We start from the raw sequence: 13627 nt of genomic DNA on the forward strand, positions 1-13627 counted from the left end.
TAGGGAGCTCAGACAAATCTTACACAGGACTGCCACTGCAGCCTGAGTGAAATAACGTCCACGTTATTTCACAGCCATTTTACACAGCACTTAAGTAACTTATAAGTCACCTATATGTCTAACCCTCACTTAGTGAAGGTTAGGTGCAAAGTTACTTAGTGTGAGGGCACCCTGGCACTAGCCTCCCCTCACCAGACAGTTATTCTGTGTACTGCGTGAACTGCAGCTGGTAGGGCTTCTGTGCACTTTTGCAAGGAATCCTTCGTGCACAGCACAGCCCAGGTCCCCAGCACTCCGTCCTGCATTGCTCAACTTGCTGAGTTGACCACCGGCTTCGTGGGCCCCTCCTTTGTAGTGTTGAGATGACCACTGTGTTCAGTTTTCTTGAACCCATGTTCAAGTACTTCTACGGGTGCTGCCTTCTTGTGCATGGGCTCTCTGTGTTGCTGAGGGACCCCTCTGTCTCCTCTTCCAAGTGGCGACCTCCTGGTCCTTTCTGGGCCCGGGCAGCACCATTTTCTTCAACCGCGACCTTTGCAGCTAGCAAGGCTTGTTTGTGGTCTTTTTTCAAAGAAACAACTCTGCATCCTCCAGCATTCCGTGGGACATCTTCTGTGCAAAGGAGAAGTCTCCGCACCTTCCGTTGTTGTGGAATCTTCAGCTTCTTCCACCCAGAGGCAGCCACTTTGCACCTTCATCCGGGGTTTAGTGGGCTCCTGCCCCCCCGGACACTTTCGTGACTCTTGGACTTGGTCCCCTTCCTTTACAGGTCCTCAGGTCAAGGAGTCCGTCTTCAGTGCTTTGCAGTCAGTTGTGGTCTTTGCAGATTCTCCTATCACAACTTTAGTGTATTTCTGGGGAAGTAGGGTCACTTTATTCCTACTTTTCAGGGTCTTGGGGTGGGGTATCTTGGACACCTTTAGTGTTTTCTGACACTCCCAGCGACCCTCTACACACTACACTAGGCCAGGGGTCCCTAAGTGGTTTGCATTCCACTTTCATAGTATATGGTTTGTGTTGCCCCTAGGCCTATTGCATCCTATTGTATTCTACAGTGTTTGCACTACTTTTCTGTTTACTTACCTGATTTTGGTTTGTTTGTATATTTTGTGTATTTTACTTACCTCCTAAGGGAGTATATCCTCTGAGATATTTTTGGCACATTGTCAATAAAATAAAGTACCTTTATTTTTAGTAACTCTGAGTATTGTTTCTTATGATATAGTGCTATATGATATAAGTGGTATAGGAGGAGCTTTGCATGTCTCCTAGTTCAGCCTAAGCTGCTCTGCTATAGCTACCTCTATCAGCCTAAGCTGCTAGAACACTTTTAATCTACTAATGAGGGATAACTAGACCTGGCACAAGGTGTAAGTACCATCAGGTACTCACTATAAGCCAGGCCAGGCTCCTACACCCCCGCGGCAAAATCAGGTTGTTTTGTATTTGATCATTTTGATGTTTCCAGTTAGTGTTTTGGGGCATTTCCTTTCACGGGCATTAGGCCTACCCACACAAGTGATGTACCATTTTTATCGGGAGACTTGGGGGAATGCTGGGTGGAAGGAAATTTGTGGCTCCTCTCAGATTCCAGATCTTTCTGTCACCGAAATGTGAGGAAAAAGTGTTTTTTTTGGCAAACTTTTGAGGTTTGCAAAGGATTCTGGGTAACAGAGCCTGGTGAGAGCCCCACAAGTCATCCCATCCTGGATTCCCCTAAGTGTCTAGTTTTCAAAGATGCACAGGTTTGGTAGGTTTCCCTAGGTGCCAGCTGAGCTAGAGATCAAAATCCACAGCTAGGCACTTTGCAAAAAACACGTCCGTTTTCAATGTGAAAATGTGATGTGTCTATGATGCGTTTCCTGTCGCGGGCGTTAGGCCTGCCCACGGAAATGATGTACCATTTTTATCGGGAGACTTGGGGGAGCCCAGAATAGCAGAACAAGTGTTCTTGTCTTTCTCTACATTTTGTCCTTCCAAATGTAAGACAGTGTGTAAAAAAGAAGTCTATTTGAGAAATGCCCTGTAATGCACATGCTAGTATGGGGACAGCAGAATTCAGAGATGTGCAAATAGCCACTGCTTCTCAACACCTTATCTTGTGCCCATTTTGTAAATGCAAAGGTTTTCTTGATACCTATTTTTCACTCTTTATATTTCACCAAATGAATTTCTGAATACCCTGTATAGAATGAAAACCCATTGCAAGGTGCATCTCATGTATTGGCTCTGGGTACCTATGGTTCTTAATAAACCTACAAGCCCTATATATCCCCGCAACTAGAAGAGTCCAGCAGACGTAACGGTATATTGTTTTCACAAATATGACATCGCAGGAAAAAGTTACAGAGTAAAACATATTGAAAAATGGCTGTTCTTTTTAGCTCAATTTCAATATTTTTTTATTTCAGCTGTTATTTTCTGTAGAAAAACCTTGTAGGATCTACAGAAATGACCCCATGCTGAATTCAGAATTTCGTCTACTTTTTAGAAATGTTTATCTCTCTGGGATCCAGCATTGGTTTCATACCAATTTTTGTCACTAACTGGAAGGAGGCTAAAAGCACAAAAAATAGTAAAATGGGTTATGTCTCAGTACAATGCCAAAATTGTGTTGAAAAATTTGGTTTTCTGATTCACGTCTGCCTATTCCCAAAAGCTGGAAGATGGTGATTTTAGCACCGCAAACCCTTTGTTGATGCCATTTTCTGGGGAAAAAATCACAAGCCTTCTTCTGCAGCCCTTTTTTCCCATTTGTTTCGCTGTACTTTGACTAATTTCTTGGTGTCCTTCAGGGGAACCCACAAACTCGGTACCTCTAGAATCCCTAGGATGTTGGGAAAAAAAGAACACAAATTTGGAGTGGGTAGCTTATGTGGACAAAATGTTATAAGGGCCTAAGCGCAAACTGCCCAAACAGCCAAAAAAAAGGCCTGGCACCTGAGGTGGAACAGGCCTGGCAGCGAAGGGGTTAATTGGGCCAAGGAGACCTCTACAACTTAAAAAATAGAATCTGGTTAGGCCTCATCACAAATATCACCGAAACTCTGTTCAACCTCTTTTAGCTATAACAAAAACAGTAGGTACTTTCCCATTGTGTAGCTGTACTAACAACAGTACAGTCATGAAAACAACACAACAAAATTGCCAGACCAATTTAGAAAATTAGTGAAAATGTAATGAACAAAAAGACATATAAATAATTAAAATTGGATAAAGTGGAACTGGAAATATGATTTTTAAACTTGTAAAACTAAAACGCCCCAAAAAGTAAAGCTCCATTGTAAAATATCAGCTTACAATTATCAAAGACCTAGGTATAAATTCAGGCTGACCACAATGGAGTGAAGTTGGACATCTAAAGCAGATCACCAAGGGGTCAAAGCTTTTAACTTCTGACTTAATCTACTTTTTGAAAGTTAAAATCTCCCAGTGGGGTAATTTCCCAGGCTAAAGCCAGTCTGAGACCCTCAAAGTCAGACACATCGTCATCTAGTGCCCACATAGCCACTGATTTAGCCACTAAAAGCCCTGAGCAGGAAAAGCTGGATTTCAGAATCACTGAGGTCTCTTCAGTTCATCCCGTTCTGGTCAAGATTTGGTTGTCAAAATCTTCTAGCGGGCACGGCTGGAAACTGCAGCCGGGCAGGGTTTCATGAGGCTACATACCTTAGCGCAAGGTCATGCTGAACCTGTTTTCAGCATAACAAAAACCTCTGACCAGGACAAACTTGCTTTCCTTGCCCACCTAGGATGCAATCTCCCTGGGCAAGCCTTAGCATCTTGTCCTAGTCCTCTGGAGATGGGAAAAAAAGTGAGTATGTCTTTTCTCCAAATGCTGGGAAAGCTACTTCTGGTAACTTCTGCATTCCTCAGGGCATGCATTTTGACACAGAACCCTCTCCTGTCTCCAGCTAAGGGTTCTCGCGAGGTCCAGTCTTCAGTGGGCCTTCTTGGAATCAGGGCCCAAATTTAAGGATGGCCTTAACAGACCTCCTGGAAGGCAACAAAACACCTGAAATGGGAAGGCTGAGCTGAGATGACAAGAGGGGAGATACTTCAAAATACATAATATGGGTTTCAGTAGCTGTGCCATGTAGAGACAGATATACCAGGTAAAAGGGCTAAACATTAGTCTTTGCTCTACTGACAGCCAGTGTAGTTTGTGGTGGCATCTGTCACAACCCATCGAGTAAGATGGCATGATCAGCGATCAGCTGTATCAAGTGCAGCAGAGAGATTCGGTAGTGCAAGCCCTGAACTGCATCCTGCATGCAGGTTCATTGTTGAGTCATTCAGTACTGACAAGGGGGCTGATACACACACAAATCTGGGAAGATTTCCTTCTGTGCTTCATCTGTGATGTTCTAAGTGGTTTAAGAACGTTTTACTCAGATATTTCTACCTCAATTTAGAGGCAGCAGGAATCAAAGATATAACCTACTATTGCTTTCTAACAGATGGTTGCAGCTGGGTTTTTGAGTGATGGAGAGCGCATACTGTGCCACTTTTTTTTATACTAAGCACTTTGCTCCATAGGCTCACAAGTCACACTTTAGGGATGGCATATTAATTTATAAGCATAGTTTTTCCTAGAATGCACAATCAGTTTAACTCTCATGTGTCACTGCAGTGCTTTCAAACTGCAACCCAGGCAGAGCAAAGTGGAGCTCCAGCCGCCATGTACTCTTGTCATATTTTTGGGTGGAGTAAACACTCTGCAACCACTTATTACATTTAACTTCATTGCCACTGGGGCAATTTCTGTGCCATCTTCAATGGGCCTAGAGGCAAGTTAAAAAGTCCGATTGGGTGAAACCAATTTTGCCAGTAGCATTTCAGAGCCAGAGCTCACACACATTGTGCCACTGAAAAGTCTTTCTTTTTTATTTGAAAGAGGTAGTTTGGTTTCAGACTTGAAGAATAAAGGTGGACTGTAATGAGAAATTAAGGATGTCAAAAATGCCATTAGTAATTTGTAGCAAGAGGATATAAGAAGCAGTTTAATTAAAACCAGATTAAAAATGTGCTCTGGCTCATACTTTGCAGAAAGAGGCAGACATATTCTTTTCCCCTATAATGACCTTTAATGTGCCAAAACATGTTGCCTTAAAAGTCTCCTTTCTGCTCATCACTATGGGGCTCATTCTGAGCCCGGCGGGCGGCGGGAGCCGCCCGTCTGGAGGGAGCCGCCAAATGACCGCACCGCGGTCAAAAGACCGCGGCGGCCATTCAGACATTTCCTCTGGGCCGGCGGGCGCTCTCCAAAAGAGCGCCCGCCAGCCCAGAGGAAATGCCCCTGCATTGCAGGTGAATTATCTATCTCTGTAGTGTTACTGGTTCCAGTTAGACCAAAGCAACGTACAGGGCACGACTGAAGTGATGCCCTGAATGGGCACAGGGTGCAAAGAAAGGGTGCAAATACACTGCTGATGACCTGCTGCACCTGTTCTGTAAGGAAGTGAGCATTGCACTACTGGTGTTTGGTAGACTGAGGCCTAGCAGAGGTTCCCATTCCATCCTGTGCTGTGTGCTCCAACCCCCACCACATACCATGTGATTCTGCCCCTCCTAAATCCTATGCTACTGCCCCCAAGATCCTGCAGTACTCCTCCATGACCATAACGCTCTCCCTACCTGGAGCCGGTGATGCTTCCAGAACAATACACTGTGCCCACACTACCGGACACTGCAGTACTTGCCTCCGGAATACTATGATGCTTCTCTTCCTGCAACCTGTGCTGAGAACCCTCCACAAAACTTGTATTGCCCCTCTCTGGGACCCTGCACTGTCCTCTCGCCTGGATCCTGGCCTCCTCCCCTCTTGGACTCTGTGAGAATCCTCCCTACCCCTATGAACCCTGTGCTTCCCCTTCCATGGACCTTGTCATGCTCATCCCTGACCCTATGAATCATGAGCTCCTCCTACTTTGGACCCTGCACTGTTCTCTCTCCTGGATCCTGGCCTCCTCCCCTTTTGGACTCTGTGATGCTCCTTCCTACGCCTATGAGCCCTGTGCGCCCTCTTCCATGAACCCTGTCATGCTCATCCCTAACCCCATGAATCCTGAGCTCCTCCTACCTTGGACCCTGCACTGTTCTCTCTCCTGGATCCTGGCCTCCTTCCCTCTTGGACTCTATGAGGCTCCTCCATACCCTTATGAACCTGATGCTCCCACTTCCATGGACCCTGTGATGCTCACCAATAACCGTATGAATCCTGAGCTCCTCCTACCTTGGTCTCTGCACAGCTGTCTCTCTTGGATCCTGGCATCCTTCCCGCTTGGACTCTGTGAGGCTCCTCCCTACCTCTATGAACCCTGTGCTCCCCCTTCCATAGACTCTGTGATGCTCCTGCCTACCCCATGAACCCTGTCCTCCTCCTTCCATGGACACTGCTCTATTCTCGCTACTTGATCTAGGACTCCTCCCCTCATGGACCCTGCTCTGCTCCTCTTCCCTAACCCTTTGCTCACAGCTCTGCACCCGGCCGCCCTGTGCCCTGCAACAAAGAACCAGCTGTGCCCAAGGGTTCCTCACCTCAATACCCCAAAGGGCCCCAAGGCACCCCCTTTAAACCAGCAAGAACAGACCTTTTCCAAGTAGTCGCCCTCAGTGGCCCTGCACCAGCTCCAAGAGATTTTCCATCGCTACTCTTGCTGGAACCAGGAGCCGCCCAAACTTCTCCAGCTCGCACAGCATGTACACGGATGACCTTGATCAACCTGCAGAAGAGGAACTTGTTAAAGGGATTGTGTGATTTTATATGCATTTTTAAAGATGTCTTCCTATTGATCCCTATGGTGAGTAATTACGCACAGAAAGGCTGTATTTATTAAAACTTCAAAAAGTCATATCTTCAAAACTACTTAACTCTGTGATGCTCCTCCCTAACCATTTGAACCTTGTGTTACTCTTTCCATGGACCCTGTGATTCTCCTCCCTATGCCCTATGAACCCTGTGTTCCTCCTTCCTTGGACCCTGTGATGCTCCTTCCTACCCCTATGAACCCTGTGCTCTCCCTTCTATGGACTCTGTCATGGTCCTCCGACCCCATGAACCCTGTGCTCCCCCTTCCATGGGCCTTGTCATGCTCCTTACTAACCCTGTGAACTCTGTGCTCTCCCTTGCATGGACTCTGTCATGTACCTCTATGAACCCTGTGCTTCCCCTTCTGTGGACTCTGTGATGCTCCCCCCTTCCATCTATGAACCCTGTGTTCCTCCTTCCATGGACCCTGTGATGCTCCACCCTACTGTTACGAACCCTGTGCTCCCCTTCCATGGACCCTGTGATGCTCCTCCCTACCTTATGAACCCTGTACTCCCCCTTACATGGATTTGGGGATGCTCCACCCAACCCCTATGAACTCTGTGCTCCCCTTCCTATGGACTCATTTTGATGCTCTCCTCCTCTAGACTCTATGATGCTCCTCCTGACCCCTATGAACCCTATGCTCCCCCTTCCATGGATTCTGTGATCCTTCTCCCCTCGTCCATGAACCCTGTGTTCCTCTTTCCATTGAACCTGTGATTCTCCTCCCTACCCCTATGAACCCTGTGCTCCCCCTTCCATGGACTCTGTCATAGTCCTCCGACCCCTATGAACCCTGTGCTTCGCCTTCTATGGAATGTGCCATGCTCCTCAATATCCCTATGAACCCTGTGCCCCCCCTTTCATGGACTCTGTCATGGTCCTCCAACCCCTATTAACCCAGTGCTTCCCCTTCCATGGAAGGTGCCATGCTCCTCACTAACCCTGTGAACCCTGTGCTCCCCCTTGCATGGACTCTGTGATACTCCTCCCTACCTCTATGAACCCTGGGTTCCTCTTTTCATGCACCCTGTGACTCTCCTCCCTACCCCTTTGGACCCTGTGATCCCCCTTCCATGGACTCTGTCATGGTCCTCCGACCCCTATGAACCCTGTGCCTCCCCTTCCATGGAACATGCCATGCTCCTCACTAATCCTGTGAACCCTGTGCTCCCCCTTACATGGACTCTGTCATGGTCCCCCGACCTCTATGAACCCTGTGCTTCCCCTTCCATGGAACGTGCCATGCTCTTCACTAACCCTATGAAACCCTGTGCTCCCCTTTCCATAGACTCTGTGATGCTCCTCCCTACCCATTTGAACCCTGAGTTACTCTTTCCATGGACCCTGAGATTCTCCTCCCTATGCCCTATGAACCCTGTGTTCCTCCTTCCTTGGACCCTGTGATGCTCCTCCCTATCCCTATGAACCCTGTGCTCTCCCTTCCATGGACTCTGTCATGGTCCTCCGACCCCATGAACCCTGTGCTCCCCCTTCCATGGGCTTTGTCATGCTCCTTACTAACCCTGTGAACTCTGTGCTCTCCCTTGCATAGACTCTGTCATGTACCTCTATGAACCCTGTGCTTCTCCTTCTATGGACTCTGTAATGCTCCCCCCTTCCCTCTGTGAACCCCGTGTTCCTCCTTCCATGGACCATGTGATGCTCCTCCCTACTGTTATGAACCCTGTGCTCCCCCTTCCATGGACCCTGTGATGCTCATCCCTACCTTATGAACCCTGTACTCCCCCTTATATGGATTTGGTGATGCTTCTCCCGGCCCCTATGAACTCTGTGCTCCCCTGCCTATGGACTCCTTTTGATGCTCCCCTCCTCTAGACTCTATGATGCTCCTCCTGACCCCTATGAACCCTGTGCTCCCCCTTCAATGGACTCTGTGCTCCCCCTTCCATGAACTCTGTCATGCTCCTCCCTATCCCTGTGAACCCTGTGCTCTCCTTCCACGGACTCTGTGATGCTCTTCTGTACCCTATGGACCCTGTGCTCCCCCATCCATGGAATCTGTCATGCTCCCCCCTACCCCTGTGAACCCTGTGCTCTCCTTCCACGGACTCTGTGATGCTCCTCTGTACCCTATGGACCCTGTGCTCCCCCATCCATGGACTCTGGCATGCTCCTCCCTACCCCTATGAACTTGGACTCCTCCTGCCATGGCTCTGCACTGCTTGCCCCCAGATCCTGCGTTACTCGCCCCTCCAAGTGCGTTTCCCGAGCCTGGTCTCATCAGTAGCTGGGTATTTAACTTCAGATATGTAGAATTATTTGGAAGTATAGTTCATTATCAATGTGCGCTCTGTCATTTTTTAATGGGCTTCAGAAATGCAGGACCAGGTCGACAGTTCTCCAAAGAAAGAGTATGTCGCTCATGAAAGCTAAACCCAAGAAGACTAAAGTGTCGGATGGTAATTAGAAAGGAGAATTAAATAGGTATTACCTGCATTTGAATAATTATTCTCTTCAAATGCCGACACTGCTAATCCCTGCATGCACTTTGTGAGAAATTGTGTTAATGGCAGGGGTGGGTAAGGTGGGAAGGGGGTTGAAACCCCACTCAAGCAGCAACCACAATTCTTGCCAGAGTGAAACAAAAGCAACCCCCAAATGATCTTGTGCATAATCCTGTGGTAGCCTGGCACAAAGCAGTCAGGGTTAATTTAGAGGCAATGTGTCAAACAGTAAAAAAGTGAAAACACCACACAAGAAAAATCCCACTCCAATTTAAAAAAAGAGTAAACATTTAATACATTATTTCACACCAATACGGCAGAAATCCAATCAGGGTAACGGGGGATATGCAGTTTTAAGGATTTAAGTAAAAGCAGTGCTTAAAAGCACAAAGTGCCAACTGTAGTTATCTGGTTACACCAGACCAGAAAAATGTCACAAATCCAGGCCAACCACCATACAGCATACAAGTTATGCCTGCTGATCAAAGCACCTTAAATCCCGTTTGAAGAGCGCTGTGGGGATCCTTGTCATTTTTCAAAAAACAGCTGGCTGACTTTGGTCTGACCTTAACAAGCAGGATTCTTTTAAAACAGGCAAGCTGAGGACAACATTCAGCTACCTTTTTATATAAGCTACTTGCAACAACACCCAGATGCTAATTCTTTAGCTTGATTCACATAAGGCATTTGATAGAGAGGGCTGGAGTTTTTTTTGGGGATAAATCTGTTTTATAAAAACTTACTTAAGCAACCTTCATTAAATTGAACTTTTGATCTTAATGCCACCAGAACTGAAAATGCACCCCTGGATGAAGGCCATGGCCCTCATTACAACCCTCGCGGTCGGTGATAAAGTGCCGGTAATATGGCCAACAGGCTGGCGGTATTTACCGTGAAATTATGACCATGGCGGAAAGAGCTCAGATAGACAGCCACTTTATCACACCGACCGCCAGGGCAGAAACAACAGCCACCACAGAGGTAGCCGCCGACAGCCAGGCGGAAGACAATGTTCCGCCCACTGTATTATGACAGCCCAATCCACCACCTTTTCCGGGGCAGTACCAACGACATCAAAAGCCTGGTGGAAACACTGCACAGAAGGGAAAGGACTCACCATTGGAGACACAGGGAACAACCATGCCTGAGCTGCAAATATTCTGATGATCTTTTACGTCCTGCTCCACCACGAACACAAACGACTGCGAAGACGACCACAGTGAGTACAGCCGCCTAGCGCACAGGTGGGGGGGAGGAAAAAGAGAGTGACACACACACACACAACACCCCCCATCCCAAAACCATACACACAATCAGATGCAGTAAGAAAACATATTTACCTCATACCCCTCAGGAATAATGCAAGGACAACACGAATAGATGAAAGTGAGTGTAATAATATAAATACAGTAGAAATACGTACATCAAATCTAAAAGTATATACATATGTACAATTGAAGGGACTCTGCCCAGTCCTCAATGTGCGTGGGCCACACTGCCACATGACAAAGTCCAAGGCCCCACTTGTCTCCTGCCACAACACGGAGGGAACACTGCAGGGGCATCATTTGGAAAATAGCCAGGCACCTCAGGGGGATGGGAAATGGGAGGCACCTCAGCCGGCAGATGGAACAAATTCACTGGTCCTGGAGTGGGTAACATGCCCATTGCTCTGTACTGGGGAAAAGCAAGGCCACAGTCTCTCAAGTTGGTGACTTGCCCACATGCTCTGGAGGGGGCAACATGCCCATTGCTCTGTCCTGGGGAGTGCAAGGCCACAGTCTCTCGAGTGGGTGACTTGCCCACTGGCTCTGGAGGGGGCAACATGCCCTGTGCTTGATCCTGGGGAATGCAAGGCCACAGTCTCTCAAGTGGGTGACTTGCCCACTGCTTGGTCCTGGGGAGTGCAAGGCCACAGTCTCTCAAGTGGGTGACTTGCCCACATGCTCTGGAGGGGGCAACATGCCATGTGATCTTCATCATGGGGAGGATGGGATGAGTGGGTGGCTTCCCCACTGGTTCTGGAGGGGGCATTGTGCCCTGTGATCTTCATCCTCCCTTCCTGGCAGCAGGTGGGGCTGGCTCCTTGCCCTTCCTGGCAGTAGCTGGGGATAGCTCCTTGCCCTTCAGGGCAGCACCTGGGGATGGCTCCTTGCCCTTCCTGGCAGCACTTGGCGCAGGCACCTTTTCCGTGAGGCAGCCTGGTGCGCTGAATCCTTTCCCAGCATGAGTGGTGTGGACACTACTGGGCCCGTGGAATGGGTGGCTGAGGTGCTTCCCTGGGTTTTAGCCACCCTGGCTAGACGTGAAGGACGGGGGAAGGGGTAGGGAAGAGGTCAATGGTGGAGAGGAAAAGCTGCTAAGGGACATTGGGGCGGGGAGAGGGAGAAGGTATGGGAGTGGAGGAAGAGGCAGTGGTTGTGGGAGGTGTCTTACTGTTGTGTTTGGGTGCAGGTGCATGGGCTGGATGCTGTTGTGAGGTGGATGGCTGTTAGGTGTCTGAGTGCTTCCGTTTGTGTACCTTGGGAGGAGGGGACAGACACAGTGGGAGAGGACACAGGGGACGTGTGCATGGTGTAGGTGTCTGCCAGTGAGGTGTGTGTTCTGATAGGTGTGTTGGTGATGGCGGTAGAGGATGTGGATGTAGTGCATGCAGGTGTGAGTGTACATACAACTGGGAGTGAGGTGGAGGAGGAGTTTGGGGACACAGTGGAGGCAGTAGATGTTAGTATGTCTGCATCTGGATGGTGTTTGTATGAGTGCCTGTGGGATATTGTGTGGTGCTTGTGTTTGCCTGTGCCACTCGTGTGTGTTGTCTTGTCTTGTGTACATGCTTGTCTGCCTTTGTGCTTGGGATAGGTTGGGGTTGAGGGGAATGGGATTGGGTAGAGGAAGTTGGAGGGGGACTGTTGAAACAGGGACAATAGCTGCCATCAGAGAGGAGGCCAGAGCCTGGATTGATCTCTGTTGGGCTTTCAAGTCAATGTGAATGCACTCCAGGAATGCATTTATTTGTTGCATTTGGGCTGCCAGCCCCTGGATGGCATTCACAATGGTTGACTGCCCAACAGAGATGGATCTCAGGAGGTCAATAGCCTCCTCACTCAGGGCAGCAGGGCTAAGTGGGGCAGGGCCTGAGGTGCCTAGGGCGAAGGAGATTCCCACCCTCCTGGGTGAGCGGACATGGGCAACTCGACAAGGGGCTGCTGGGAGGGCGTGCTGGTAGGGGGGGTGCGGATGTACCTGTAGTTGGGGTGGGCACAGAGGTGTCCGCCACCACCAGGGAGCTTCCATCGGAGGAGGGTTCTGTGTCCGAACTGTCCCCTCCAGTCTCCGCCGTGGTGCTCCTCTCGCCCTCCGTCCCACTGGTGCCCTCAAGTTGGTGGACTCTGACTGCTGGGTCCTGTGGGATGCAGCTCCCTCAGTCACCGGTGCCTCTGCTCCTCCTCCAGATGATGCTAATGCACATAAGGACAGAATGACAGAACAAAAAGGGGGGGAAGACAAAGGATACACTTGGTCAATGGCTGAACCAACACCACCGTTGGCATACACAGCACCATCACACACAGAGAACAGGCCTACGCACTATGCAATACACTACCAGTAACAATGCTAGTCACCAGGGCATGGGGAGGGGTACATACCGCCAACTGCAGCATACCTGGGACCCATATAGCCCTGTCCAGTAGTGGATGCCTACAAGCTAGGTAGGAGGACTATCACATCAGAACCCTGGCCAACATGGAACCTATTCATAGGCCTGGCCTAGGGGCACCCACAGACACACATCCCCCACCCAGATACCACCCCACCAGGCGTAAGAAGTAATGATGGGCACTGTACTCACCCCCTTGTGGCTGCTGGGATGCCCTCTAGCACCCATCCAGCTCCGGATAGGCCACCGCCAGTATGCGTCTCATCAGAGGGGTTGGGTTCTACAGGCACCGCTTCCTCATTGGGAGGCCATCCCTAGATGGGCCTCTGCCGTCTTACGTGCCCAGCATCTCAGGTCCTCCCACTGTTTCTGCCAGTGGGTGCTCCGCCTGCCGTAGACCCCCAGGGTCCGCACGTCCTTGGCGATGGCATGCCATATGCCCTTCTTTTGATGGACACCAACCTGCACAGGAAATACACACAGGGAAAGGTGTTATTCAGACCGTCCTGCCTGTTACACTCATGGCCCACCATACCCCTTACCATTCCCATTTGCACAGACCTGGCCCATCACACAAGCAGCACGCCGCCCAGGGGACATTCACCAACTCCCCACACACAAGGCCTTCACACACCCACTCCATGCATTCATGCCCCATGCATCGTGCTCACAGTGTACTCACCTGTT

General features: G+C 49.3%; 1 protein-coding gene across 1 annotated transcript in view; it reads left to right on the plus strand.

Annotated features, from left to right (window-relative positions):
- The window catches only part of LOC138297066 (zinc finger protein 883-like), a 111330-nt gene that overhangs the window by 15184 nt on the left and 82519 nt on the right, over nt 1-13627 (plus strand). The gene's annotated exons all lie outside the window — the stretch shown is intronic.

This window comes from Pleurodeles waltl, chromosome 5, assembly GCF_031143425.1.
Source record: "Pleurodeles waltl isolate 20211129_DDA chromosome 5, aPleWal1.hap1.20221129, whole genome shotgun sequence".
In the NCBI taxonomy this organism is placed as follows: Eukaryota; Metazoa; Chordata; class Amphibia; order Caudata; family Salamandridae; genus Pleurodeles; species Pleurodeles waltl.